At 28.0% G+C, this 27,473-nt stretch overlaps 1 protein-coding gene across 1 annotated transcript in view; it reads right to left on the reverse strand.

Annotated features, from left to right (window-relative positions):
* The window catches only part of LOC119677725 (mucin-17), a 59,240-nt gene that overhangs the window by 16,320 nt on the left and 15,447 nt on the right, over positions 1-27,473 (reverse strand). The window contains exons 2-3 of the mRNA XM_038089184.1: positions 8,221-8,388; positions 72-290 (exon numbers count right to left, since the gene is read on the reverse strand). The gene's annotated coding sequence lies outside the window, so the exon portion shown is untranslated. The remainder of the gene's footprint in view (positions 1-71; positions 291-8,220; positions 8,389-27,473) is intronic.

Here is a 27,473-nt window from a genome sequence, read left to right on the forward strand (position 1 = left end):
CTGTAATTTTGTAGTTGTTTATTTTTGTTATTATTTTTCTATTATTTACTTAAATTTTTATGTTGCGTTACCGTCACTTCAGTTTCAGTGTCTATTCAAGTTTTTGTTCAGTTTTAGTTTTGTACTTTGATGCACCTTTGCGTATGTGTACTCTTTTGGAATGTTTTTAAATTCCATGTACCCATTTTGGATGCGAGTTTTCGACTTTTCGACTTTTCTGTTTTATGCTGACGACTTATTTGTGCCGTGATTTTTAATTATCAACAATTTTTGGATTCATACATTAGAAACTGTAAATAAATGAGACAATTTCATCAATTATTAAAAATGTTAGCTAATTTTGTTTATTATTAAATAATTTTACAATTAATAATAATATTAAATTTATATTAATGTTATTATTATTTTACAGCATTGAGTTAAGTTTGTCACAGAAATCTTTAAGAATTAAGTCTATATCTAAGCTTAAGAATATTTTAATTTCTGCTATATTAGTGGAGTCAGTGAAGATATCATTGACTGTAGGTCCAAATAAAAAAAAAGGTATTTTAATTAATATTATCTTTTGAAATTTCTGGCTTACGAATTATAATTCAAAAATCGACCATATAAAAGGGTTTTAAAATCGGTTTGAGTCTACATAATTTATTGTCTAGTCATGGTGTTAGTCATGTGTTTCTCGATTCTCTCGATTCAATGATGGGATTCGAGTTCACATGAAATAATGTTTATTAAAACTGTATTATCAACAAAAAAAGAGAGACAAATTTTATAAAACTTAACATATATTATAAAAACCTTTACTTTGAACAACTATTGACTTATTAGTGTATTAATCGCCAGAAGGAGCTTGAATAAAAAATTAACATTTCTACATTTCTGTGATTTTTAATTATGATTTTGTAGTCTCACCGAACAATTTTCCAACAATGATTTCTCACAAACTTAAAATAGTAATTTTATTGAGAACCTTTTTTTGATACTTTATTTTTTGGAAACTTTTTTATTGTCAAACCATGTTATTACATAAGAGGTTATCATCCAAAATTTAAATGCAAAATATTAAAAACATCTTTTTTCAACTAATGACTTCGTAATTCCTGACAATAAATGTAATGTGAAGACTTTTTATGAATCGAGGCAGTAAATAGTACCTAAAACAAGCACTCAAAACAAATTTAACCACAAGCAGTCTAAATAACTAACACTATTAATATATTCATCGTTAACTTGAGAGAACTGATCAATACTATGGATGACAACCTAACTGCAGTTACAAATACAAATATCTATCAAAACTTAAAAATAGAAGAAGTATTATAATATTTCCCTGCAGAGAGCACAAAAAATCTTAGTTTTAAGGTCTGACGTTTAGAATATACATGCACAAAAATTGTAAGACTACAGCTAGTAAGTACCAATATACACAAATAATCAGAAAAAAAAAACAGGACGGAAACCACATAAATTTAATTTGGATATATATACCTTTATATATGTATATGTATCCTTGAGTCTTTAATTATCAGTCTATTTTTGTAACCTTCAGTATGTGTTCATTTTGCTTTATTTTTAATATCAGAATTAAGTTAGGTTAGGTTGGAGTGGCGGCCTTGTATCTAAAGCCCAATGAGGCTTAAATAATGGCTCAATGTAGTACGACGGGATGAGCGCTTACACGTGCGCCGAATAGAGGTTAGCATAAGAGCAACGCTGAAAGGCCCAACTCCCCCATTACGTAAAGGTTGGCTGCTTAAAAGGGGTGTCAAGATAGCTGTAGTTAAAACCCAAACTAACGCAGGTAGAATGATTGTATTCATTTGCAACCATTCAGCATAAGTGTTAGATAGCCCTCGCTCCTCACCAAGGGGGAAGTTAGGCCCAAACACTTAACTTCAACTGGTACCGGCGGAATTCCTCGAAGTTCCAATGGGGCATTCATCGGCGAAATATGCCGATGCAAGTGTGAAAAACACCGCTGACTGGCTCTTCAGTCCTACCACTAAAATTACCGATTACACTCAGCTTATTTTTTATACCAGAAAATTTATAAGCATTTTTTAAAGAGAATTTTTTGTTTTTACTTACTTTTAAAATCCATTAAACAAACTTATGCTCCTGATAGTAGTTTACATTAAATACTATAGAAATAATAAATTATATGTATGATACGCATTTTTACGAAAAGCTGTCAATTACATTATAATCGTTCATATAACTATTATTGAACTTAATATAATATCTCCCCTTTTTCTTACTATGTTACTGAATCCCATATTTATTACCTACAAAACTTTAAAGAAAAACAATCAAAAATTCACATTTTGATGTATTGACATTTGACGCCGAAATATTTACTCGTAACCTAACAACCCACGCACTTACCTATATAAAACCTGAAGTAAAATTCTATAAAAGAGTTGGAAATTTGAAGTTTGGAAGTGATAGCTGTCAGTCATTAAAACTTAAATGTTGTGCAAACATTCTTAACTGTTGCTTAAAATGACTTGCCCATGTGATCAAAAGCATATCAGAGTTTGTGTGGGAAAACGATTACTCCAACTATTAAGGCATGTAATTGTTATTACATTTCATAGTTACAAAACCATTGGGCCAACATTGATTACCAGAGATATGCCATAAACAAACCAATAAAAAAAAACTCCATTACAAAATCGTATGAATCGGTCGGTCATCAGCACCGTTTGCCGGCTGGCAATATGTCAATATGGGCTCAGTGCAATTGACATGAAATTATTACTTATTTATTTGCTCGTTCATTACTGCAATTGTATCAGCGGAGATAAAAATGCAGAGATAAACATGAAAGTAAAACTAAATAATGTTTATTTTTAGTTCCACAAAATTGCTAGAGTGATATTGAACATGAACTCCCCTCCTATCGGTGGAAATTCGTTGCAAAGGTGTTTCATTGAATTGGGGTTCAGCGCATTCGTGCATATGTTACACATTTCCGTGCACTTTCAAGAGTTGAATAAACTTTGGATTCAAAAATAAAATAAATTAGTAGTAAATTGTAGTAAAATGTAGTAAGAAGCTAATAATGAATGGTATGGTGGTGGAGTATGAAGGTTCAGACCTTTGTCACATTTTGTTATAGCAAAATAATTGCCATTAGTGCAATGAACTTACAATTAGCTTTTATCTGGTAATGCGCTCTTTGCCATTTAGTTAATATCATTAAATGTATGCCACTGGTTTTCTATACATTTTATTATGTTTTATGGCTTTTACGTCTTTCATTTAATATTCAGCAATTAAATAACTATGATAGACAATACGAATATGAGAATGACTAATTTATTTAAGTAATCACATTCATTCGATAAGATAAAATTAAGACAATAAGTAAAGAAAATATAATTTTATAGACCTGAAGGTGAATGAAAAAAAAACAACATATTAACAATTATAACGTAAAGTTCATGTACTATAAAATGACAAAATGCTATAAAATGTAAAATATTAGTGCATACTTTCAGGCACAATTTTTAAAATATATTTCGTAATGATCATTAGACATATTTTTAATATAGTATGAAAACCTTTAAATAATAATAATTATAATATAATAATTTATTAATTATAATTAATTATTACAACAAAAATCTTTGTAAATTCAAATAACAATTATGGTATTAATTTTTAAGCATTTTTCTATGAGATGAAGTAAGAACACATAATTAACGTAATTGCTACAATAGTACTTGCTTAAATACGTATTAATGTCGAATCTTGTCAACGAACTTGTCAAATTCTTGTGTTATAAATGTCTTACTCTTGTATAATATATTCTTTATTCGTACACTATTATTGCACCTTATATTAAATATTTTAATATAGAGCTTAAAATATTATATCTATTACGAATAATGAAGTTGGTAAGTAAAAAAGTGCCTATCGATTAATTAATTGATACCATATATTTATGTTGAAGCTATTTGAGGCAGTGCACTTGAGCACTTTTACTCTTTATTAAATCGAGGATCTTCAAACCCCCTCTTTACGCCTTGACTGGATTATTGTTTATCACTTCGTCACACTAAGCAATAATTGACCTCAGATCTGTATATCTCCAGAAGGAACCTGTAACCATTCTGAGATTCGAAAACGCGGTGTTGGTAAGTCTGTGGGCCTATATACACTATCATGAACGTAACATGAACTTAAAAGCCGGTTACCGACAGATGAGAGAGGGAAGAGAGTGTGATGTGAGTTCATGAATTTGAAGCGACGAAGCTGCTTTTAAGCTGCGTTTTTTTCAGCTTGACATGCTTACATATGCAATGTTACGTTTATGTTTACCTTTTAATGCTGAATACTTTGAATTTCTGCACTAGTACACACAACCATTTTATAAGTTTACACAAAACAAATTTCACGCTCATGACAGTTCATGATAGTGTAAACTGAACTGACAGTTCATGTTGTCGTCAAGTTCATGATAGTGTAAATAGGCTCTGTCTATCCTTTATGTATTTTTTAATCGGATCAATTTTGAGGTCCCTGAGGATGTCATTCGTCCTAATGTACTATGGTACCTTGAAAAGTCTTCTCAGAGCCTGACTTTGTGCAATTTCTAGCTGGCGAATAGTAGTGTTTGAAGCTTTGCTAAAGGCTACACATCCATATATTGTGCTTTATTATTATTATATTTTTTTATTCTAATGATGGTGAAATTGATTAATTTTGAATAATAAAAAAATTTTTTAATTAGTTTTAAAAATATTTTATCGGTCAAATTAATATTACAGTTTTTGTTACCTAAATCCAGCTCTACTAAACCAAGTCAAAAGTTCTAAACAAGCTGCTACCACAACTTTTGTTTTTATTTTTTTGTTATATTCCGTAATGTTAATGCCGTTATGTAAAAAATAAATAGAAAAAAAATCTGAGGACAACAAATACATAACGAATGATGGCCTCTAAATAAAGTGAATAGATGTGTATAAGGTATTTTACGGACAATATGAAACAAATGCTATCAAACGGCTTAAGTGAATCTATTAGATAAAATTAAAGCAAAGTTTATACCTATGTTATATTTGACATAAGTAACATAGTCTTATTAAAATAATTATTTTATACGCCAATAACAATACTAACGACTAATTACGTTTTACATATTAATATAAAATACTTTATGTAAAATTAATGAGAATTACAATTGAAGATATTTTAGCCGATTTAAATTTTTTTGTATATCGTTTAATTTTGTTAACACACCTGCTAAATTAAATGGAATACACAATTTTCTTCCAGAAATTTATAATTTTTAACCTGTTGACTTTGCTCATAATATATATTATTTTGATTACTGCTAAACCATGGAAATTGTTTTTTGATAAACTGTTATTGTATCTATAGACCACACTTGTAACTTAGATGTTAACTACTGTTATCAATATGTCAGCAGTAATATGTATGAATTTTTCCTTACTTCTTGAACTATCCATTGCCAAACAGTATCACATAATCCTTTCGGTCCTCGTCGTATCCTTAATCTCAATCAATTTAAAATAAAAAAAAATCATGCATAACAGAAGATAGAAGAATAAGGGTCCTTGTCTTATCCTCAATCTCTTTCAATCTAAATTCTAACAAAATCATGCATAGCAGAACATAGAAGAAGACACTGCATTACTGATAATTCTCCGCTAAGCCTTAATTATGCTCTTATATCGTAAGACAAGGTTTGACTATACCATACGTATGTACGTTTTTCAGAATCAAAAGATCATTTAAATGTTATATTTATTTGCTGTATCCTGATCATTTAGGAGGCAAATAATATATAAAAACTATATGATCTTCTATTTCCAACTGTCAAAATACTATATAAAATACTATACTTTCTTTTTGTAAACTCTAATTTTTTTATATAGACGTGTCTTTTTAGCACTTGTAACTTTATATGAAAATAGTACTATATCTTTATTACTAATTACATTGCTACATCCTTTTAGACTTGTCCCTCCTATAATTTATAATATTTTCATAATTTTGTAGCACTTCTTCCATGACGTGCTTCGCAAAAATGCATCAAAATGAGTGCACCAAAAAGCTGCAAAGCGGAACGATAAAGTTCTGAATGAACTTATATGTATTTATAAAACTATGTACTGATATATATGTAAATACACGCGAGAGAGCATTTATTTACAAAAACATATATTAACTAATATATTGCCATTATACCCGTATGCTAATAGTAAGGAACGTCAGGTACATTGCACGGTTCAATATTTTGTGTTTTCTAATATTATTTAAAAGAGTACATCTAATAAGAGGATTAACGGCATGTATATAATTCTTTAATACAAACTTTTTCTGACTTACATCCCAAAATTAAGATTTAAGATTAAGATTTCCTTTTAATGGGCGTTAGCAAGATATCAAATAATAATGATAATAACAACTTCCGTAATTACAAGATACGAGTACATTATGCATTCTTAATAAACTACAATTCGTTGAGTATAAAATGTTTTCGCAGCATCATTTGATATTAATTAGAACTAATTGACACTTCCAACTACTAGCATAATAAAAATTAAAAAATAGAATGTTGGATTCTAGTTATACTTGAGCTCGTCATGCAACACATCGTATAATAATTAGTTTAATTACATTTATTTATATAAGTAGATGTCTCCATATGGAATGGTTTACCTGGGAGTATGTAATTACGAATAATTCTCGGTGTAGGTGCTTTACCCTACAAAACTGTATAATTTGTGCGTAATGCAGTATAAAATTTTTTTTAGTGTATAATTCTAAACCCAAGTTAGTTTTTATTTGATTCTGCTATTTGCCTTGCTTTTAGTTCAACAACCGCAAAAAATATTTAAAATTAGAAATGATGGCGGAGGAGGAGATATAAAGCATAGATCAAAAAATGACAAATTTATTTACCTATTTTATGCTCTAATTTTCTATTTAATTAAAAATTTAAAAATGCGGATTTTGGTTTTCTTAATTCAAATGAAATGATAATTTAAATACTGTTTTTCTTTAATACTATGCAAAATGTATGTTAAATAATGCTTTTGTCTAGGCACTGTTAAATTATATCTTATAATCTTAGCACATTTTATCGTATCTACACTTGGAATTTAAAAATTTACATATTAAGATTTGTGGAAAATGACTGATGAATCTTTACTCTCATCTTAGAAGTCTTAAAAAAATCCAAAAAGTATTGTATACTTCTAAGGCGCTTCTTAACATAGTGAAAATTGGGTAACAATGCTATTTCGAGGTATATTCAAAAGTACACATAAACTTTTAAAATCCTATTACGAGTTATCTTTCAAAGTACACATAATTTTTTAAGAACAGATATTTGTAGAAGACTATCTATCTACGTATATTGGTAAGGTACATCCATTTCTCAAATACTGTCAAAATTTCATGTCGTTTGAGCAATTAGAATTGGACTTATTAAGTCAGAGATAATAACGTTCCATAATTTTAAATTTATTGCGAATAGAATTACATCTGATCAGTAAGAAGAAGTCTTAAGTTTAAAAGCATTCAAATCAATAAATAAATATTTTTGAAATGATTTATAATAAATTATAGTCATCCATAACCAAACAAGTCTAAAAAGTAATGGAAAGTAGTTCAATGGCTCCGTACCAGCACCCGTGCAAGTAGAACCGAGCCAAACACATACTGAAATAATGGTTAGTAAAATTTTTCATAGTGATCGGAGAAAGTGTTCCGGACTACATGTACAGTGGTCTAATAAAATTATAGAATGAAATATCACCATATGAAATAATATGTGTACCATATTAAAAGGATGATTAAAATAATAAGGTTTTGGGTAATAAGAGGAGCTTATAGTAATGAAAATTTGTGAATTTATAATAAAAATACAAAATTATGTTATGATAAAAAAATTATGATGTTTCCATAATTCGAGAACAATAATGTTAATGCTTTCAGAAATGCTTTAAAAAATTACAAAAATCATTTTTTCTATGATATCTAAAAATTCTAATATTTACTATACACATACCTATTAACTTTAAAATGTATAAATCTCAGCCCCAAAATTTTTTCTAAGCTATCCCAAGCTATTATACAAATCAAATGAAATATACTTAATATCGCTAATATTAATATATTGATTACAACAATAGTGATGTTATTTCTTCTAATTTAGTAATGTATATGTTTAATTGTACTTACCGCTTTAAGTTGTTTCTTTAAGATTATTATTTATGATTATAGCACACAACTAACATCTCCAGGTTTTACCGAAATAAAGAAATACTGATATACAATGAAACGAGTTTTGTGGATTTGCTACAGGCAAAAAGACTCAACACTTTTGACTCGAATACAACTGGAATACACCTATATAAGTATTAACTCATTAGTTATTAATAAACATTCAAACTTAAAATAAATTATAAATAAAATATAAATTATAATTTAAAATATAGAATATTTTAAACATTTTCCTAATTTCGGCTCTTGATACGCCTCTGTCTGAACCAGTAGAAAAGAAATTTTCAAGATGACCTTTCTTTTGAATCTAATTTAAATTTCATCAGTTTACTGGAACCCCTTCATAAATTATAATACATATTACGAATGCGTTATAACTTCGTTGTTTTTCAACCGATTTTCTTGATATTTGAAATATATGTTAAACAAATTAAATGAGATAATATTTTGCGTGATTTTTAAAGATTTTTGGGGCCTAAAATAGGTATAAAACCAGTGACGACGCGTGCCCTATCTGGAAGGGTGTGCGGCCCTTCTTTAATGTTGTTTTTACATGTACCATTTAAATTAAAATATATGAGATGTTTTGTTAATAATAACCATATTATATTAGGCAACAATACATATATTCGCAATATTATATTAACAATTCATTAACAAAATAACATATTAAATAAATTAAATTAATGATTTATATATAAATTTAATATTATATCAATATGGAAGAAACAAAACTTTTCACATAATTCTCGTAACATCAAACCAACTTTTTTCAAACAAAAGAGTTTTAACTCAGAACCATACATGTTTATGCAGTGATCAAACAAAATCAAACCCACTTGCAACGTATAAATGTGCGGACAAGTACTCCGCACAGTGAGCGACAGAAATTCGTGGGTGCTACTGTTAAAAGGGGAGAGACGAAATGTGATAGAAATGTATGGTGAGATGAGCTGCAAACTTCAGCCGCTCATGCAACCACTTTGGCAAATCATCATGTTGGATTCGTATGCATGCAGTTGATATTCGAGTAGAACAGAAAATTACTCTCATACAATTCCCACTATATAAATCTCTATTTCTGATATTACGAACGGGAGCACACGCACATTATTTTGTTCATATGCAACGTATGAATGTGCGGCCAACTTCATTGCACACAAAGGGGAGAGGTGAAATATAATAGAAATGTTCTGTGATTTGAGCTGTAAATATATGAGCACAACTAACAAATATAACAGCTAACAGAAGCAAATTGATTGAGTTTTCATAGACAATTTAATTGTTTTTGCTAAAACTTTAAAAATATATATATGGAAATGTAATAAATAATAATAATTTTTGATATGAAGATACTTAATAAATTTATATACCTATGTTATTTGACATTTTGTAAATTATGTTAGGGTGTTCACCGCACACCTCCGCACCTTAGAGCAATCGTCACTATATAAAACATAGTTTTACCATTTGGCTATTAGTAGGAAAAGTTGTATAGAAAAAGTCGGATGCAATTGCTTTAATACGAAACCCGCTGTATATAATAAATATATTCAAAATAAAACTGAATTTTTAAATAAAATATAATAAATATTTATATATGTGTATATTAATAAATATATATAATACTCGCTATTAATAAATTAATATAAATAATAAGAAATATATAACAAGCAAATCCTAAAAGCAATATATATAAATTATATAAATATAATAAGTAAAAAGTAAGTATATAATAATTGATATAAAATCAACAGTAAAATATTGTATAATTGAGAAAATTGATAAAATCACAATTTTTGTTATTGTTTTTAATTATATTTTGAATTTTAATTTAGTTTATTTATTTCACTAAATATATTAAAAACTTTCTCTTGAATTGCAATAAACTGTGGTGTAGAGTTTTGTTACCTAAAGAACAAAAAACGTAGGCGTTCCAAAACTGTAAAACTAAGCAAGTCGACAATTTTTGTAGTAATATTGTCAATATACTATAATCAATTATAACCAAATATGCACAAATCAGTAATTTGAAGTCTGTTAACATTTTTAGAGGTTATTTTTTTAATAAATATTTGCATTGAAAATAAGATACAAACATTGAAGTTTCGTTAGATTAGTTTAGATTTGAGTGTTTCCAGTGCCTTGACCGTCATAAAGAGAGATGTCAATAATTTGAAAAATTGATTGATTATTGACTTTAGTAAACAACTTTGAATTAGTAAACATTCTCTTATTTCAACTAATGAATGCAATACTAATTTATTTACCTTTTTTGACTATACAAAGCACTTTACTTTATTAAGTTTTGAGTTTTGTAGAATTTAACAAACTTGAATAGTAGTGTGAGTTACCTTAAATCATGTAAAACTCGGATAGGAAGAAGTAAAGTTGCTGTATTCATAAGAATATATCTACAATATAAACAGCTTACATTTCCTTGAATGTGATTAGAATATTGTATTTTTATTTTCTATTAAATTGAATTATAACGCCCGGTTTGGATGAAAGAAACTAAATTCATAACATAGTCAAATTTTCATAACTCGAAGTACCATTTTACAAAGAAACTAGAATTACATTTTAAGATATTTATTTATTTGAAATCAATAAATATTAAATCAAAGAGAGCACATAAGTTATAGAAAAATTCAGAAATTAAGGTTAGAGATTTTTTTTTTTGTATTTTTAGTAAAAAAAGATTCCAATTTATTCCAAGCCTTATAATGGTCATGAGTTAGAATAGTATTCGATTGCAAATAAAGATTCAGAATTCAGTCTTGTACTTCATTCTTGGAAGACAGATGAACAATTTCATCCACCAAACCCTCATCATCACTTTCCGTTGCGCTGAGAATCGGATCCACTAATTCAGAGCTATAATGCTCAATAATATCGGCATCTGTAGGAAAGATTGATGTACAAATTTCATTGTCAAGCTCAATATAATCGTTAAGAGAAGCATTGGAAGTTATTTTATTTACTTGAAACCGCAGTTAAACTACGACTGGCATTTGCACAAAAAAGCAACATAAGAAAAAAAAATAAAATACTTGATTTGAAAGGACATTCCCTAACACCAAAATGAATTCATCCTTAAAACAAAAATTCGACTTATAGAACGCACTTTCCCATATTCTAATTTGCTCTCTTAAACCCTGTTGCACTCTTTTTAGTTCGAGTTATAGAAAATTCGAGTTATAGAGGGTTGAGTGTATAAACTACAAACTTTCAATAGAGAGGTATTTCGAATAGTATTAAATTACAATAATAAAATTTTATTATTTTATTAATTTATTGAATTTATGGTTGTATGGTCACAGCTGTTTCGAGTATTGCCACATACCCGTCATCACCATCGTCAGTCGTCTGGAAATTATTTCTTATATTTAATTATTCGTAAATAATTTTGCAGTTACCGAGGTTTGAAAATGTCCTCTGCCAAAATTAAAGCTCAGAGTCGGTGTTCATATGCCAACTGACCCAAAGATGTACTTGAATTGTATGTTCGCACTTTTTTCTGGATTTTTGTTAATTTGCAGTGAAAGTTCATTAACAAATTTACTTGCTGTGTATTAAATTTTTTTTTAATTGTTAAATTTTAATACTATTCTTTAGTAGAGTCATTATTTATTGCATTAATTAATTTTTATTTTTATATGAAGTCAATATTAAGTACATTAACTCTTTTTAAGGAATGCCTTTTTTTTATGTAAGTATTACTTCGAGGAACGGTTCCTATTAGTAATTTAAGACTTTCATTGGCTTGACCTGCGTCCAGGCCCCGCTACTTATTCAAGTGATTAACATGCCCTTCATCTTGATTCTTCAGAATCTTTTCAGCAAATATTGGGATCGCATAATCCCAGTTTGTCGTTGGGGAGAAAACACCAACTTGTGGTGCTAATTTTTCTCGTTCGGATGTTTTTTCCATTATGTGATAAGCATGTTCACATAGTGTGACCAACATTTGTCATTATTTCAAGGTTATGACGTAACCATTGTATCTCATACCATAATTAATGTCATTTTGATGGAATTGTCTGTTATATCGAGACATTAAAATGTACTAAATCCATCTCAAATTTAAAGATATTACATTGTGGTGTTATAGATATCACTAACTGTTTCAGTAATATTATAAGAAATGTAATAATTAAAAATTTATATTTTGAAAACGTTTTTTATGTATAAATATATTTAAAAATTTCTCTTAAAATAGCTAATTTAAAATTGTGTAAAATTTTAGAAGTACAAGAAATCAAGTAAATTTCAGAATATCATTGGGGTAAACTGTTATCTTAGCATTGATATACTCCGAACTTTGATGCATTGATTAATCAAATTTAATCATTTTGAAAATAACTTGATATTATGTAGCAATAAACAAATTTTTTTTTAATTTCATTGGAATCTACAAATAATGAAGATTTATAGCGGCGAAAGATATAATATCAAAACATGAAATACCTTTTATGATTCATAAATTTAATCATCGATGACAACACTAACATCAATTATCTAACATAAAAGTTATTTAGTGACTATGTAAGCTTAGATAATGCATTGGAGTTTAAAATTTTAAGAATCTTCGAAAGATAAGGCGAAACTACTAAACTCTCACTGCAGGAATGTACACAAAAATTAAATACATTCAAACGAAAACATTTCGGAATATTTAAATTGAATTAAAATACAAAATATCTTATAAAAATAACACAAAAAGAAATCTCTCCAAACTAAAATCGAATAAAGATGGAAAGAAAGATGATGTTACATGTTAACAGACTCTGCAGTAAAATTTGCTTTGAGTTGCAAATTGATTTTCATTTGATTAAAAAAAAAATATCTAACTAATAACTAATATCAGTTCAGTGAAATGTATTTGCCAAGTATGGTTTTAATACTTATTTTCTTACTTTTTCAAACTATTATATATGCAAATCAATATAAAAGAAACAGATTATGATATTCATTATTATTGGAACGAAAAAATTGGAGTACAACATGTATAAGCTAATCAATAGATAGATGCAATTCTTAGTTACATGAAACCAATCTCACTTGCGTCTACTTTATGTATTCAGAAACTCAAAGCATTTTCATATTTGTGTTGATACACTAGTGTAGAATGTTTCTATTATTTCATTCTTTCTTCATGCATCTTTGAATTTAGTGTCTGTGCTATATTACGAGTACGAGCAGCATATATGCGCATTGATCTCTATTCGAAATTGTACCGTCCGCACAGTGATTTTGTTGATTTGTGGGTTAAAAGTTTTGTACTATCTCGTAAATGTGTTTGATTTCGAACGTGCTGGGAACTTTAAGGCTAAAGATAAAAGTAAAAGGTTTTCAAAGACACTGAATTTTATACAGCAATTTTCGTTTGTACTTGAGGGTCAGATTCATTTAAAATATATGAAATTGCACTTCACTGAAAATAATTGAAAATTGAAGGTAACTTAATAAACAAAGTATAAAGATGAAAAAAAAACAGTCGAAACTAAAGTTATAGTTTATTATAACTTTAATGAGTTCTTAACAGTTTGAGCTAAATATCTGTTTGATTCCAATATAAGTGAGACATTTTAGTTCTGTTATAGCATGGTAAAGATTTTGTCAAAGAAGTCGTTATAAAAAAATGCTTTAAGCAAAAACGTCTTAAATTATTTATTTATTTAGTTTTATATGGCTGTTAGTTTATTTCTTGTTGACTAATTATTATTTATTTTTTGTTGTGCAAATTTCTCAGTTAGCACTCACTAAAGATTGTCCATGCAGCAAAAAAGATAAAATAAATTATGTAGAAGTAACTTTTAGAAAATTTTGAAATTTATTTACAAAGCCTTAAATTAATTTTTATTCGGAATAACATTCTAGTTCTTATCTAGGATATCAGCTCAATGAACAATAGGATCGTTCTAAGAAGTATGCATGCGAAACAATAAACTAAGAAACTAACTAACACATTGGCTGTTAAGCCCGAAGGGTAACCAAAAAAAAAAACATTTTGGCAAAATTCAAATTTATTTATTAACGTATTCTTCTTCAAAAGTAATATGATCATGCTTTTCTCACACTTCGAATGATTCATCTTTGGTCTTTAAATTTGACTCGGTTTCGGCAATGACTTTTTTGTTAGAACCAAATCTCTTTCCTTGGTGCAATTTTTTAAAGGCAGTTATTGATGGGGTCAAACCTGGCAAATACAGTGGATGTGAAAGCAATTCGAAGTCCAATGCTTGCAGTTTAAACATGGCAGCCCACGACTTGTGATATAGCGCATTTTCTTAGTTAAAGAGGATCATCAAACCAGTTGCACTATAGATCGATCGCTATGGATGATTGAACTCGCACATCAAAATATAGACGCTATAATATTGCCAGCTGTTAGTTGCTTTTCTGCCAGCTGAATGCCGAGCTGAATGAATAACTCTGAAATGAAGTTGTGTATTAAATTCTCATTCATTGTTAAATACCGATTCAGAGATTCATTTTTATCTTGCTATCACAACTTAAATTTTGCTATCACAACAGTTCATCACAACCTCGAAAAGAGCTTTCCATAGCCAAATGTTTATGCAAGATGAAGTTGACATATTCTCACATATCCTGAAACATCAATTACGGTTTTTCAAAATGATTTTGAGAATTTTTTGATTTTTTGCAGTGTTACCACCTTTTTTGTTGTGAAGCTTTTGCTATCACGGTATTTGCTTTGAATCCATACTTCTGACAACGTAAATGTAGCGTTATTAACACGGCTAGTCTTTAGTTACTAATATATTTATATTAGTAACTAAATAAGAAATCGTTTAAATACATGAAATTTTATCAGGTATCATTTGGAAGTTGTCAATCTTTAGTGGCGCTATCAGCGTGTTACGTAGGAACATACTACAAGTAATTAATACCAATTAAACAAAAGATTCTGAAATGCTGCATTTCAAATAGTGCAGTATTATGGACATTATTTGGTACGTCCATTATAAACTGAAAATCCTTTGAATTATGGCGATATCGATGCATTCCAAAGATCAGTTATACTGATCACATAACAAACTCAGTAGTACTGCTACGTACCAACAAAAAAAGAAAAATATCGGACACATTCAAAAGACGAAATCTAGAAGACTTTCGTGTAAATAAATCATAGAAGGCAGAACAATGTCGTGGCTTGAGAATACACGGCAGGGATTGTGTGAAATCTGAAGGTAGCGATTTCGAGAAGCTGTAGATAAATCAGAAATAACAATCTGTAAGTTCATGTTCGAAGATAATAATATGCTTAGAAGGAGAAGATAAGAGTTTTAAAAATCTCTCTTATAAAAAATATAAATAAAAAAGTGATTGCAACACATAATTCATCTAGGAATGACTTAAGGCGATGCAAACCAAATAATAAAATACAGATTCTTCAAAGTTCATAGAAAAGTGTTTAAAAATAAAAATAAAACACCAAATATTTAAACAATAGTAAAACAATTCAAATCAATTCAATTCAATTAATGCAATATTAATTCGTAGTCAATAACCTCAATATTTTTAAGATTGCTTGGTAACTTAACATTGCTTGTATGGTTTATATACAGCACCAAAGTTTCGTTGTCAAAGCAAATAAAGTGAATTTTTCATCGTTTTTCCAGAGGTTAATCAAAAGTGATCCCTATGCGTTCTGTTAGCTCTGTCATTGAAATATGAATCAGTAGGTATATACAAAAAAAGAAGTCTCTTAACCTGTGAAATCTAAGGTTATATGATTAAGAGTTAAAAACAATGTCACGCTTAAGTCGATTAAAGAGTTCATCAACATTTGCAAAATATAGAAAAGTTCATTAAATTTTTTTGCTTACCAAAAGTAAGTGCACTTAACTCTATAATAATAGCCCCTGGATAGTAGAATTTTTCTTTGATATAAGTTTGGTTGGTATTCAGCTGAAGCAAAATTTTTTTAGAATTTAGATTTGTAAATTCGAATAAAAAATTGCAACTTTAAGTTGAAAGATGTATCCTCAGGGGATAGATTTTATTTCATACGACTATTTTCGATCGATCATTTCAAGAGAAATTCTGCTTACAAAGTTAAAATATAAATAAAAGAAAATTAATTCATTCCTATATTTTAAAGAGAAAAAGGTTTTTTTTAGGGTATAGAGATGATAAGTTAAAGGATAAGACTTCTTATCTTAATTAAAGAGAAATAGTTTTTTTTAGGATATAGGGATCATAAGTTATAGGATAAGAAAACAGATTGAGGATAATGGAGTGATGACAGGTCCCTAAGTGAAATAGAAGATGCTTTTAGGAATTTGTAAGTAGTATGGATTAAAGATTTTCTGGTTAATTTTGTAGCAGCATCAATTTATTTACGATAGAACGAATGAAGTTAAAACAGTTTTATCTTTAAATAGATAGTTTCGCGCTTAAAACTTGAAAAAGTTCTTCTCAAAAATTTTGAAACCCAACGTGACATTTGTTTATTTTGCCCTGATCATTTTTTTTGTGCAGATAGGTAGCACTTTTGTCAATTTTGGCAACAACTATAAATTGTTTCAATGAAATTGTATTTGTGTTTGTCTTATGTACTTAGTTTCTGGAGTTGTTATATAACAACTTGATTTTTGTTAATATTATGACAACGTAGCCTGAAATGTTATTTTTCAAACACGTATCCGTTTGAAATAATCGGATTAGTATTACTAGATATATGTAAAAAAAATAGCTTTTATTTTTCACATATATAATATTTTTATATGGGTGGAATAAAAAAGGTTTATTTCGGCATTCGTATAAATCCAATTTAGTAGGAAAATTCATATGCAATGCGATAATTTAATAAAGAAAATAATTACTTCTGTAAATTATGTAATTGATTTTTTTTTGTATAGAAAACGGAAATTCATAAGATATACAATAATAAAGCAAGGAGAATGAAGATTAAGGTAATGTGAAATATGATGATGTGAATGGGACTAGGTTTCCATTGAGAAACCTAGTTACCGGAACGGGACTTAGGTGCAAATTAATTGCCACCAAATTTACATGTTCAGCTAGTTAATTGGATACTTAAATGACATGTGATGTAGAATTAAAGTTGGGGACAAAATCTTGAGAAACCATTCAAACTTGACACACGTTAAATTAGATCTTGAAATTTTACTAATTTGATTTATTTTCTAAAAAATGTTATCGTGAAGATCTGTTAAGAACAAATTCACAAAAAAAAAAGTATATATAAGAGATCATATATTCTTGATCATGATTAAATAAAATTTAAACTAGTTCTTGCAGCCCTATGCAGTCAACTTTTTTCCTAAGAAATGTTGGTCGAAGGTTTGTTAGAAAGTATGATAAAGTAGATTCTATGCGTTTTTAAATAACCATTCATAAGTATAAAGTATAGATATTTGATTGCGTAAAGCAATGTTCAATAAATTTATATGGACAACTAATGAACATTAAGATAGTAATAAATGTGACATAATAAATATAAAATGTTAGACATTTATTTAATTAATTTTTCTTAATGGCGTTTCTATTATTAGATTCGAGCTATTATAAAAATATAATGCACATATTTAGTGACGTGAATACCTTTCGTGAATACGTACTATATATTTAGAAGTAACATTAACTTGGTTTTAACATTTTTTCAAAAAAAATTTGTGTCATATTCTGTAAATAAAAATTTTAAAAAATAGTGACAATTGTTTTATAAACTTTGATGTAGTTCCTTATCAAGATACTAACCTCAAAGGCATTGGGATCTGAACATTCGTTTCAAACTTTTGTCTTTAGCAACCTAAAACTATATATATATTTTAAAACAAATATATTTATAAGTTTGTAATTATTATGGTGTGATAATATTAAATTAAATAAATTTAATTTTATAGTTTTTTCATTATGGATTCTACTGCATCTCGTGAAAAAATGTGTACTCGAAAAAATATTCATTGAACACAATAATTGCTAGATGCAAAGTTTTACATGCTGTTGGTATAAAGCACACTTATCGAAATATCTATAGTTTCATGCAAATGTATCTGTTAACTAATTATTTTGACTGTGTGTAATTTATACTGTAATGGAGTATGCCATATGCTGTAACCATATATAAGGTATTTATCTATGTATCTCTCTATGAGTGAGTATACATGCCTATGCAATATTATTAAGTTCATTGTTATTGTATAATAATAAAAATCATTCATTTAAATCATACAATAGCAATTTTTTACATATGTGTTTCACATTTCGTTTTAATGATTTCAGTACGTTTTAATTTATTATACAATTTTTTCATAGAGACACAAATACACAGATTTTGTGTAATTGTGTGGTTACCTTTTTGGGTCATTTTTTCATAAATTTTACACCACTTTTCATTGTCTGTTTTTTAATTTAATTTTTTATTTGCTATTTGGCTTAATAACTTTGCAAAACTGCATAGTTTTAAAGTCGCAGCTCAACAAACAACTCAATTTGTAAATTTGTTAATTCCACTTAAATATTTAACACACTAGAGCAAGTGTGAAGGGGGGCAATGGCAATAAAAAGGTATTCTTTTGCAATTATTGCAATGACATTTACATTTATGAAAGATATATAATGTATGAGTTTGATTTGAACATTAACGTACTGTCAATATTTAATATTGAATGATTTGACAAATTACCTGCATTTAATATGTTTGTTTATTTGCTTTCAGTATTTAATGGACTTTCAGAGTTTTCCGGAAAGGTCAGCAAATATTTGATATAAATTTATTTTTTATATATGGTGTAAAGGTTTTAATGCATAAGTAATTAATTTTACTAATCTGATTGTATATATCTATAAAAATGTTTAGTACAGTAATTAGTAGAATTTTAGTTACCTAAATTCTATCTAAATAAATCTATCTAGTTACCTAAAATATTTTATCCATTTAGTTAGATTTATCTGACGTGTTTTTACATAATAATAATTTATGTATAAAATAAAAATATTAAAAAGCAAATATCTAATATATCAAACAAAAAAAAATAATAAAAATTAATTTTAAATTGAATATTAATGTAATTTATTTTTGTATATAAATCTATTAATCTTTGAAATTATATAGATATGATTTATTAAATAATTATACTTAATTTAAAATCTAGAAATTTTAAGTTACATGAAGATTACTGGAAAAACCAAATTAAATTGTATTGAAATTATCCATAAAAATCTTTAAAATAATATTAATTGAAAAGATCGTTAACAAAGAAAAAAAATTAATTATTTTATTTTTTTAGTTGATCACGACTTACATTGCTTTCTTTATAATTGAAAATAGTGCTAAATACGTGTTGCAATAATTGAAAATAAATTAATTCATTAATTTATATAAAATTTTTATTGCAAATTTGACTTTTTGTTGAATGTTTATAGCTTTTTTCTACTTAGTCCAAATTACCACATAATCAAAGCAACAATTATTGCAGAGTTTAATAATAGTCTTTATTCCCTTTATGATTAGCTGTTTTAAAAGGGTCCATGATTATGTTCTATAAAAATTTTCTCTAAAAGTAGTATATTTTTTGTGTTTATTGAGGAATTTTAAAACATTTTTTTTAATATTTCATGTATTTTGTATAGATTTATGCATTTCCTTAACAAAACTCTACTAATGAAAAATCAAAGTAGAACAATCAAGGCAAATTTGTAAATTAAAGAATCTAAACTCCGAAAAATATAAACGCATATAAGTCTATACATATATTACAGTCTTCTGTTTTAAGGGAATATACAAATTCATAAAACAAACAATATCTATTTAAATTGAGTTTTATAATTTCTACGTCATAAACATAATTATATTCATTAAGTTGTTTTTTAACATTAATATTTTTAAATAATTTTGGCCACTTTCTCCCACACTACGTGTATAATACAATAAAAGAGCCCTGTGCCTATAATTATATAAAATTCCGCACATATTTATGTAGGCATTTCCTTACCGGCAGCTCGATACAGTTCAATAATCTGGCAACACAAGGTCAGTATATCGCATGCTTAATAATTGCGCACATCTGATATTTTTTGTCGAAAATTCCGTAGACCAAACCAAAATTATTTTTGATTAGTGTAATTTATATAGAAAACGATTGTTGAGATATATAGTAAAATTATGTGAATTTAGAAAAATAATTACATTTTTTTTGGTAAGTTTTAGGTATTTAAAGTGTTAAAATTGTTTCTTACTTAACATAATAGTACACATATTAATTTGATTACTTAATTTCAAATTAAGTAATCAAATTCAAATTAAGTAAGTAACATATATAAATATTTATTGGGTTGTTATTGAGTACTTTTCGTTCCACCACAACATGAGTCTAGGAAATGATAATTATATTTAGGTCAAAGCATCCAAACAGGCTTAAAATATTCCTTTAGAAAAAGTAAATCTTATAAAAGCAAATACCAGAGGCGACTAGAGGCGAACATCTTAACAAAGCTTCCTTTTTAGATTTTTTTTTATTAGGTAAATAATCTCGCTATTTTGCTACTTAACATTTTTTATAATAGCTTTTCCAAACAGATTAAACACAAACACAAAACGTCAATACAAATAAAATCACACATACATATGTTAGTTACACTCAACATTACTTATAATTAATAAAAGAGAAAACACATTCCTCTTAAAATATACTAAGGTTCGAAATAAAAACTGCACCGCGCTGCTTACAAAGCATGTAAATGAAATAAAATTCACATTGGGACTATGTTCAATATTGAATACACAACACAAAACATACAAACAAATATAAAAATAAAAGAGAAAACAAGCCCCGCAAGTATGTACGTAAAATAATCATAACTCTTAAATTAATGCGTGCAAGCGGTTCAATAAAAAAAGTGAACATCAATGTTATGCAAAGTATATACAAAAGAGAAAAAAATGATTGAGCAAAAATCGCTTTACATTTTAGTAGAGGTTCAGTCGACTAAATTGAACAGCAAGTCATACAAAGCGTGCAAATACAATTAAAGTCACGGTTGCCGTTTTATATGGGCAAATGGTTCAGTAAAAAAACTGAACCGTGCATAGTAAATACAAAGTAAATGAGTAAATGAATGCATGAGAGTTTCTTACTCTTATGTAGAGGTTGGAAATAAACCAAAAACAAAGTCATTATTGCAATTTTATACTAGCAAATGGTAAAAGTAAAGAAAAAAACTAAAGAAATTTGAAGTGAAAAATAATATTTAGAAATGTATAAATGTGTGAGTAAAGATTTGATTTAAATATCTTTTTGTAAACGATCTTCTAAAAAAAAGATTCTAAATCATAAAATGAATAGACCAACTCCAGATATGAAGAACTTGGTACCTGATGTAATAATTCGAAATCTGTGGTAAGTCCTACAGCTACAGCTTTATGGTAAATAGAAACCAGTGGATCACAGTCTGCGAACATTTGTTGGTCTTGTACGCTATTTGCTTGTGGAAAGGACAAAACTCAGGAGTTGGGGGAATACGTTATAGTTGGAATTCTGTTTTGATCAAATTGTGAACACCTTGCCAAAAAGCTGACACCTCGCTACTGATGGCGACATATATGTTAATAAAACCGTCATATAAATAATCTTCAAATGAAGTAATCTCGAAGTGTTAATAGGACAAAAACTTGAGGTAACACCCATCAAGATTGTTGGGCTTACATATAAAACAAATAAACAGCAACCAGATGAAAGATCTTCAGCAAATCAAGCAGCTTTTAATTAACTATTATAAATTTTTCTTTTACATGTTTACATTTTTTCCATTTCTTGAAGACATCCAAGTGCTTTATTCTCGTTATGTGCAGAGCGGTATAAGTACAGTTTGAATAGCCCCTTACGCCGTAAATACCCTATGAAATGCTTTTAGCATAACGAAAGCGAAAAGCTTACTGCCAATGGCATGATAATATAAAAAGATGACTGAATTGCAAGGATATAAATACGATTAACTGCTTCTTCGGAGTGCATTCAAAGTGCTCTTAAAGCGCTTGGCTGACTGAACAAGAACTAATTCCCCTTATTATAGTATTTTATATTATAGTATATATTATATTATATATTATATTATAGTACAGTTATTATAGTATAGTATAGTATTTTATTATTACATTTTTTTTTTGTGCGGCAAGGAGGAAAGTGAGTGCCCAACTCGCACGACCTAACCCACTCCCTTTCATTCCTACACACCTTGTGCTACCGCTGGACTACGATAGTATTACTTCGGGGTAGGGTTCCTATTAGATATTAAAGACTTCTATTGATGTGATCTGCCTCTAGTCCCCGCTACTGCTGCAGGTGATTAACCTTGCCCTTCGTCTAGTATATTATATGATAGATTCAAGACGATTGAAGTATTTGCTCGCTCGAATTCTATTTATTATTTGCAGTTCACAACTCACACTCTACGTTTACATGCATAATAAAAATAAATAACTTGATATGTGTGAGATGATAGATAGTATAATAGCAAGAAAAAAATTAATTTTTATATAGCTAATTTTTTTGCAATTTTTAATATATTGTTTATTCATTCGGTGTGCGATTTGCTTATTCAAAAACTCACAACTTATTAATACGTTGATTGTTGTGCATGCCTAATGCCTAAATGTGATTCATTGAAGTTAATTGTTGGAAATCTTATTGAAAAATCCTTTTAGAAATTGTTAAACATAATAAACTAGTTATATAAAATTAAAAATAAACAAATAGAGGATATCCCGTTTCTCATTTTTTTGCTTTAGACTTAATTTCTTGAAAGGACCGTCAGGAATAGTGTACATGGTTGTTGGATAAATGTTTTAGTTTAAAATACTTTAAATGTAAAAATGACTAAAATATGTCAAAAGCGGTTTCAATTTATTATTGTCAATAAAATTACTACAGTTACCTATCATAGAAGATACATTCAGCCTCTTTTCGTCATCAAATCATATTTAAGTTATGTTCAACTAGAATATAGGAATATAGAAGTATAGGAATATTAATTTCCAAAACTAAGAAATACAAATTCCGAGTCCATACCAAATGTTATTTACCATGGTTTGCTATTTTGCAGATTATTGTGAAAAATGATGACTAAGTGATCGACTCCTCTATTTTAATTTTTTTTAATTGTTTATTTTTTTATATTTTCATTATAATTAATATAGTGCCATTTAATACTGGCAATAACTGAGGTGAACGTACATATCTGTATGTATAATAGTTTATCTCAATTAGTGCCATGTGGTTAATTTGTTGCAAAAATAATTTGTAAAAATGTATAAATTTATATAAAATAATTACTTTAATAATAAAGGTGTTGATATCTTTTTCTATACTTAATTAGAAACATTAAAATTATTTAATGATTTCAGTAAAAATATTAAACAAAAGTGTAAAAATTCAATTCTTCATGCTTCAAAATTAAAAGTATACAAATTGCATTAAGCAACATTATTTTTTCACAGCAAACGCAACAAAATATTTGTTTTATTATATATCATAAATATATATATACATATAATTTTGCGCATATGTACATGTAGATATTTACTAAAAACTTCATGTCAATTCGCTGTTATTATTCAATGTGAATTACTCATCAAGTTTATGCATTGCTTGTAACCACTTCAAGAAGTCAGCTCTATGAGATAGCAAAGAGCACATTGCCAACATCTTCAGTTGCCAACGACTGGCAGTTGTTTTTGCTGTATCTTAGACTTGACGTTTATTGTATTAACAACTTAACGCCAGACTATGCTAAAAAGTTGTAACTGGCTGGGCGGTAGTGACATTCAAAATAACAACAACTGCAAGCTAACAACTAACACACGCTTGCTAAAAAGAAATTCCAGCAAAAAGAGTAAAAGTGAAAAAGCTCAATTATCTAAAATTGTAGTTGTATCTGCAACTGCAGCTGTATATGTTGAGCTGTGATTGATGGGCTGACGGACTGACTCACTGGCTAACGAATGACAAAGTATCTTAACCACGTTCGTATTACAAAACTTATGTTGCCGCTGTCAGCATGGCTTTGTCGTGATCTCATTTGCGGGTACGTGTAACTGCGTTGTCGTGAATCGCTTACCTCTCATCAGATAATCGGCGTAGAAAAAGCGGGAAATTTTACTTACAAATTTCATTTGCCAGCCATAACAATCAACATGAACTCTTGTGTTAACAACATTTGTTACCTCATCTTGCTTATATGAAAATTATATAGAAATTATGCTAACTCCAAGTGGCTTTAATTTGAATCAAAAAAAAAAAAATTTTCAACGCTCTATCTTCTACCTTTCCCGATACTTAATTTGAATTTTAATTTTTTTCCGCTCGCTCACTGAAATACTTTAGTTTTCAAACGAAAGCATCGCTGTTCAGCATTCCAATGCTGCTGGTTAAGAGTTTTGCTCCAATGCATGAATCACGCTATAAACTCGTATCACGCTGATGGTGCTTTGTGGTGCGATTGCTCTTGGCTAATAAAACCAAAAATAAATAATCCACAATTAAATGAAATGTTGGTTAAGTCATCGAAATCGGAGCTACAAACCGTACACGCCAGCTAGCAGATTTTAGGTATTTTATCTTTTACTACAACTTTGCGTTCTGCGTTGCCTTTTACTTTAAATTGTTATAAAATTTTATAAATTAATTTCTTTAGGTGTTAAAAACTCGATTCCTATGAAATATATAAATACTTTAGGCCTCTACTAAACTATTAAAAATTCGTGCTTAAGATTTCAAAAAATTCGAAGAAGATAATAATAAGACGTTAATGAATTTTAATTGGTTGTTAATGTACAGTTCAAAGTTAGTAAACTATACGGCTTTGTTTATATCTAATGTATATCAAACATTCTATATTGTACCGTCGACTCTATAGCAAACTCAATACGATGGATATAAAAGTTTCTATTTTCGTATTTCCTTATTCTTAGCTTTTGTTTCATACCTTAAAGTTTATAAAATAATTAAAAAGAATTTCTTAATTTCCTCAAGTACTGGTTTAGCAGCGTGATACTATACATCACGATTAGTTCACACTATATGATTGTCAAAATTTTAACATTAAAAATATTTATACAGACCTTATGTGGAGATAAAGCCTAACGGCACATTTATTTGCCAATAATTATTTTGCTACTGGTTTTTTGATACTTTTACTGATACTAACCTGGAATACAAATTAAAAATAACTAATACTAATATATTAATTGCATTAAAGGTAACTAATACTAATATATTAATTGCATGTTACTTTTCAAACAAAGAAAATATTTAAAAATCAATTTTACAATTTATATTTTTCTTCCCAAAATCAACGTTATTGATTATTTTTCAACAATAATACAATTATTCACCTTGTGAAACTGTACATTGTCCTAGTTAAAGATCACTTTTTTCTTCGCAACATTAATTGTTTTCACAAATTGGTTTTAAAAATACACCAATAAAACAATATTATACTTATTTTGGAAATTAAATTAATTTTTGGATATTTTACTACATTTATAGCAAAATATGTATATTTTGCAGCTTTGGATCAGTTTAATCGAGTTTTAGCCAGTCTTTGGACTTACTATGTGATGTGACAAAATCGTAAAAATATATTAACATTTTGACCCACAAAAAAACAAATCGCTGTGGCTTTATTTTTTTATAGAAATTATTACAGCTTAAATGTATTTCACATATTTCCAACATACTACTTTAGACGAAAAAATAACAATTCTAGTAGCCAAACCCAATGAAATCATAAACATCTGTTATGTTCATTCTTCAATAGATTCTAAATTGCTGTAAGTCTAGAACTACGATCTTTTTCCACACTTTAAAAATAAGTATGTTCTTGAATCTTAAAACTACTTACATATACACTACATATAAATGATAAAATGTTGACTATTAAAAGTTAACTAAAATAAGTCTTAAATACTTAGTATATTTGATTGAGCTCTTTGCAGAATCTTAATGTTTGAAGCACTTGCATTGACATATAGTTGAAAACTACACGTCGAAATTCCTTCCTTTTCCTTCTGTTTTCTTCTGGTGTTGGTTAGGAATAAAAACCTTTACACCCTTATGTCCGTTAGTCTATGATGGATCTTAGATCTATGTATCTGCTTGCAGGGTTATTATTTTTGATTAATTTTAGGCGCGACAATGTGGAATTTGTGTGCATATCGACCTTTTGGAATAGGTTTATTGCTTTGTCTCTAATATAAGTTATAATGGGTTTAATATTTATTTCTTTCTCAATCGTTCTGGCTCTAATGTACCAGGGTATTTGAAAGCTTTCCTATATTGCCTTTTTTAGATTGTTTGTATTTTCTTGATTTTAGTTTTGCAGGCATTGCTGAAAGCCACACTGCCGTATTTTATTGTGATACGTTCAAATTGGCTGATACTCTAAGCTGAATTCTTTAAAAGTCTTTCTAACGAGTATATACCGTTATCATGTTGATCAATAATATTATGATTAAATTAATTAATTAAACACTTTTATAGTTATGATAAATTTAATGTATATTTAATATAAATAATAATATATATTTTACTATGTCACAAAAAACTTATGGATCATAAACGTAGAACTCAAATGAAGTTTCTATTGCTTAAAATATTCTTTAAATCTACCATGTAATTACTAGGTAGTTAGAATAAACTATATATGTGTAAACACAGGTCTAAAGAGTACATACCGCTTATACTGTTTAAAGTGTTCATTTTCAATTTTTTTTTTTTGCGGCACCAAATCTTTTATTAACTTCAAACCTGAAAGTCTTTAATAAACGTGACTTAAGCCAATTATTTTAGTTACTTTAACATCCGGAAAACTACTATAGATTATTTTTTAGATCATTTTCAGCCATTTCTGTTTTATTTCAAATATACACTAAATAGAATTTAGGTGGAATAAGAAAAACTCAATCAACCTAAGCTATTATAGATTATTTTGTAGATCATTTTCAACCATATCTGCTTTATTTCGAATGTACACTAAATAGAATTCGGTTGGAATAAGAAAAACTCAATCAACCTAACCATTCTCTAACAACTATCTATAGTAAAAATGATAGTTGTTTCTATAACTGAATACAAGATTACCATATAAATAAAGCAGGGTGCTAATGTGTTTTTGCATTTTCATGTAATGAGCTATAAATCTTTAACTTTATGGCTTTT

This window comes from Teleopsis dalmanni, chromosome 2 (genome assembly GCF_002237135.1).
Source record: "Teleopsis dalmanni isolate 2A chromosome 2, ASM223713v2, whole genome shotgun sequence".
In the NCBI taxonomy this organism is placed as follows: domain Eukaryota; kingdom Metazoa; phylum Arthropoda; class Insecta; order Diptera; family Diopsidae; genus Teleopsis; species Teleopsis dalmanni.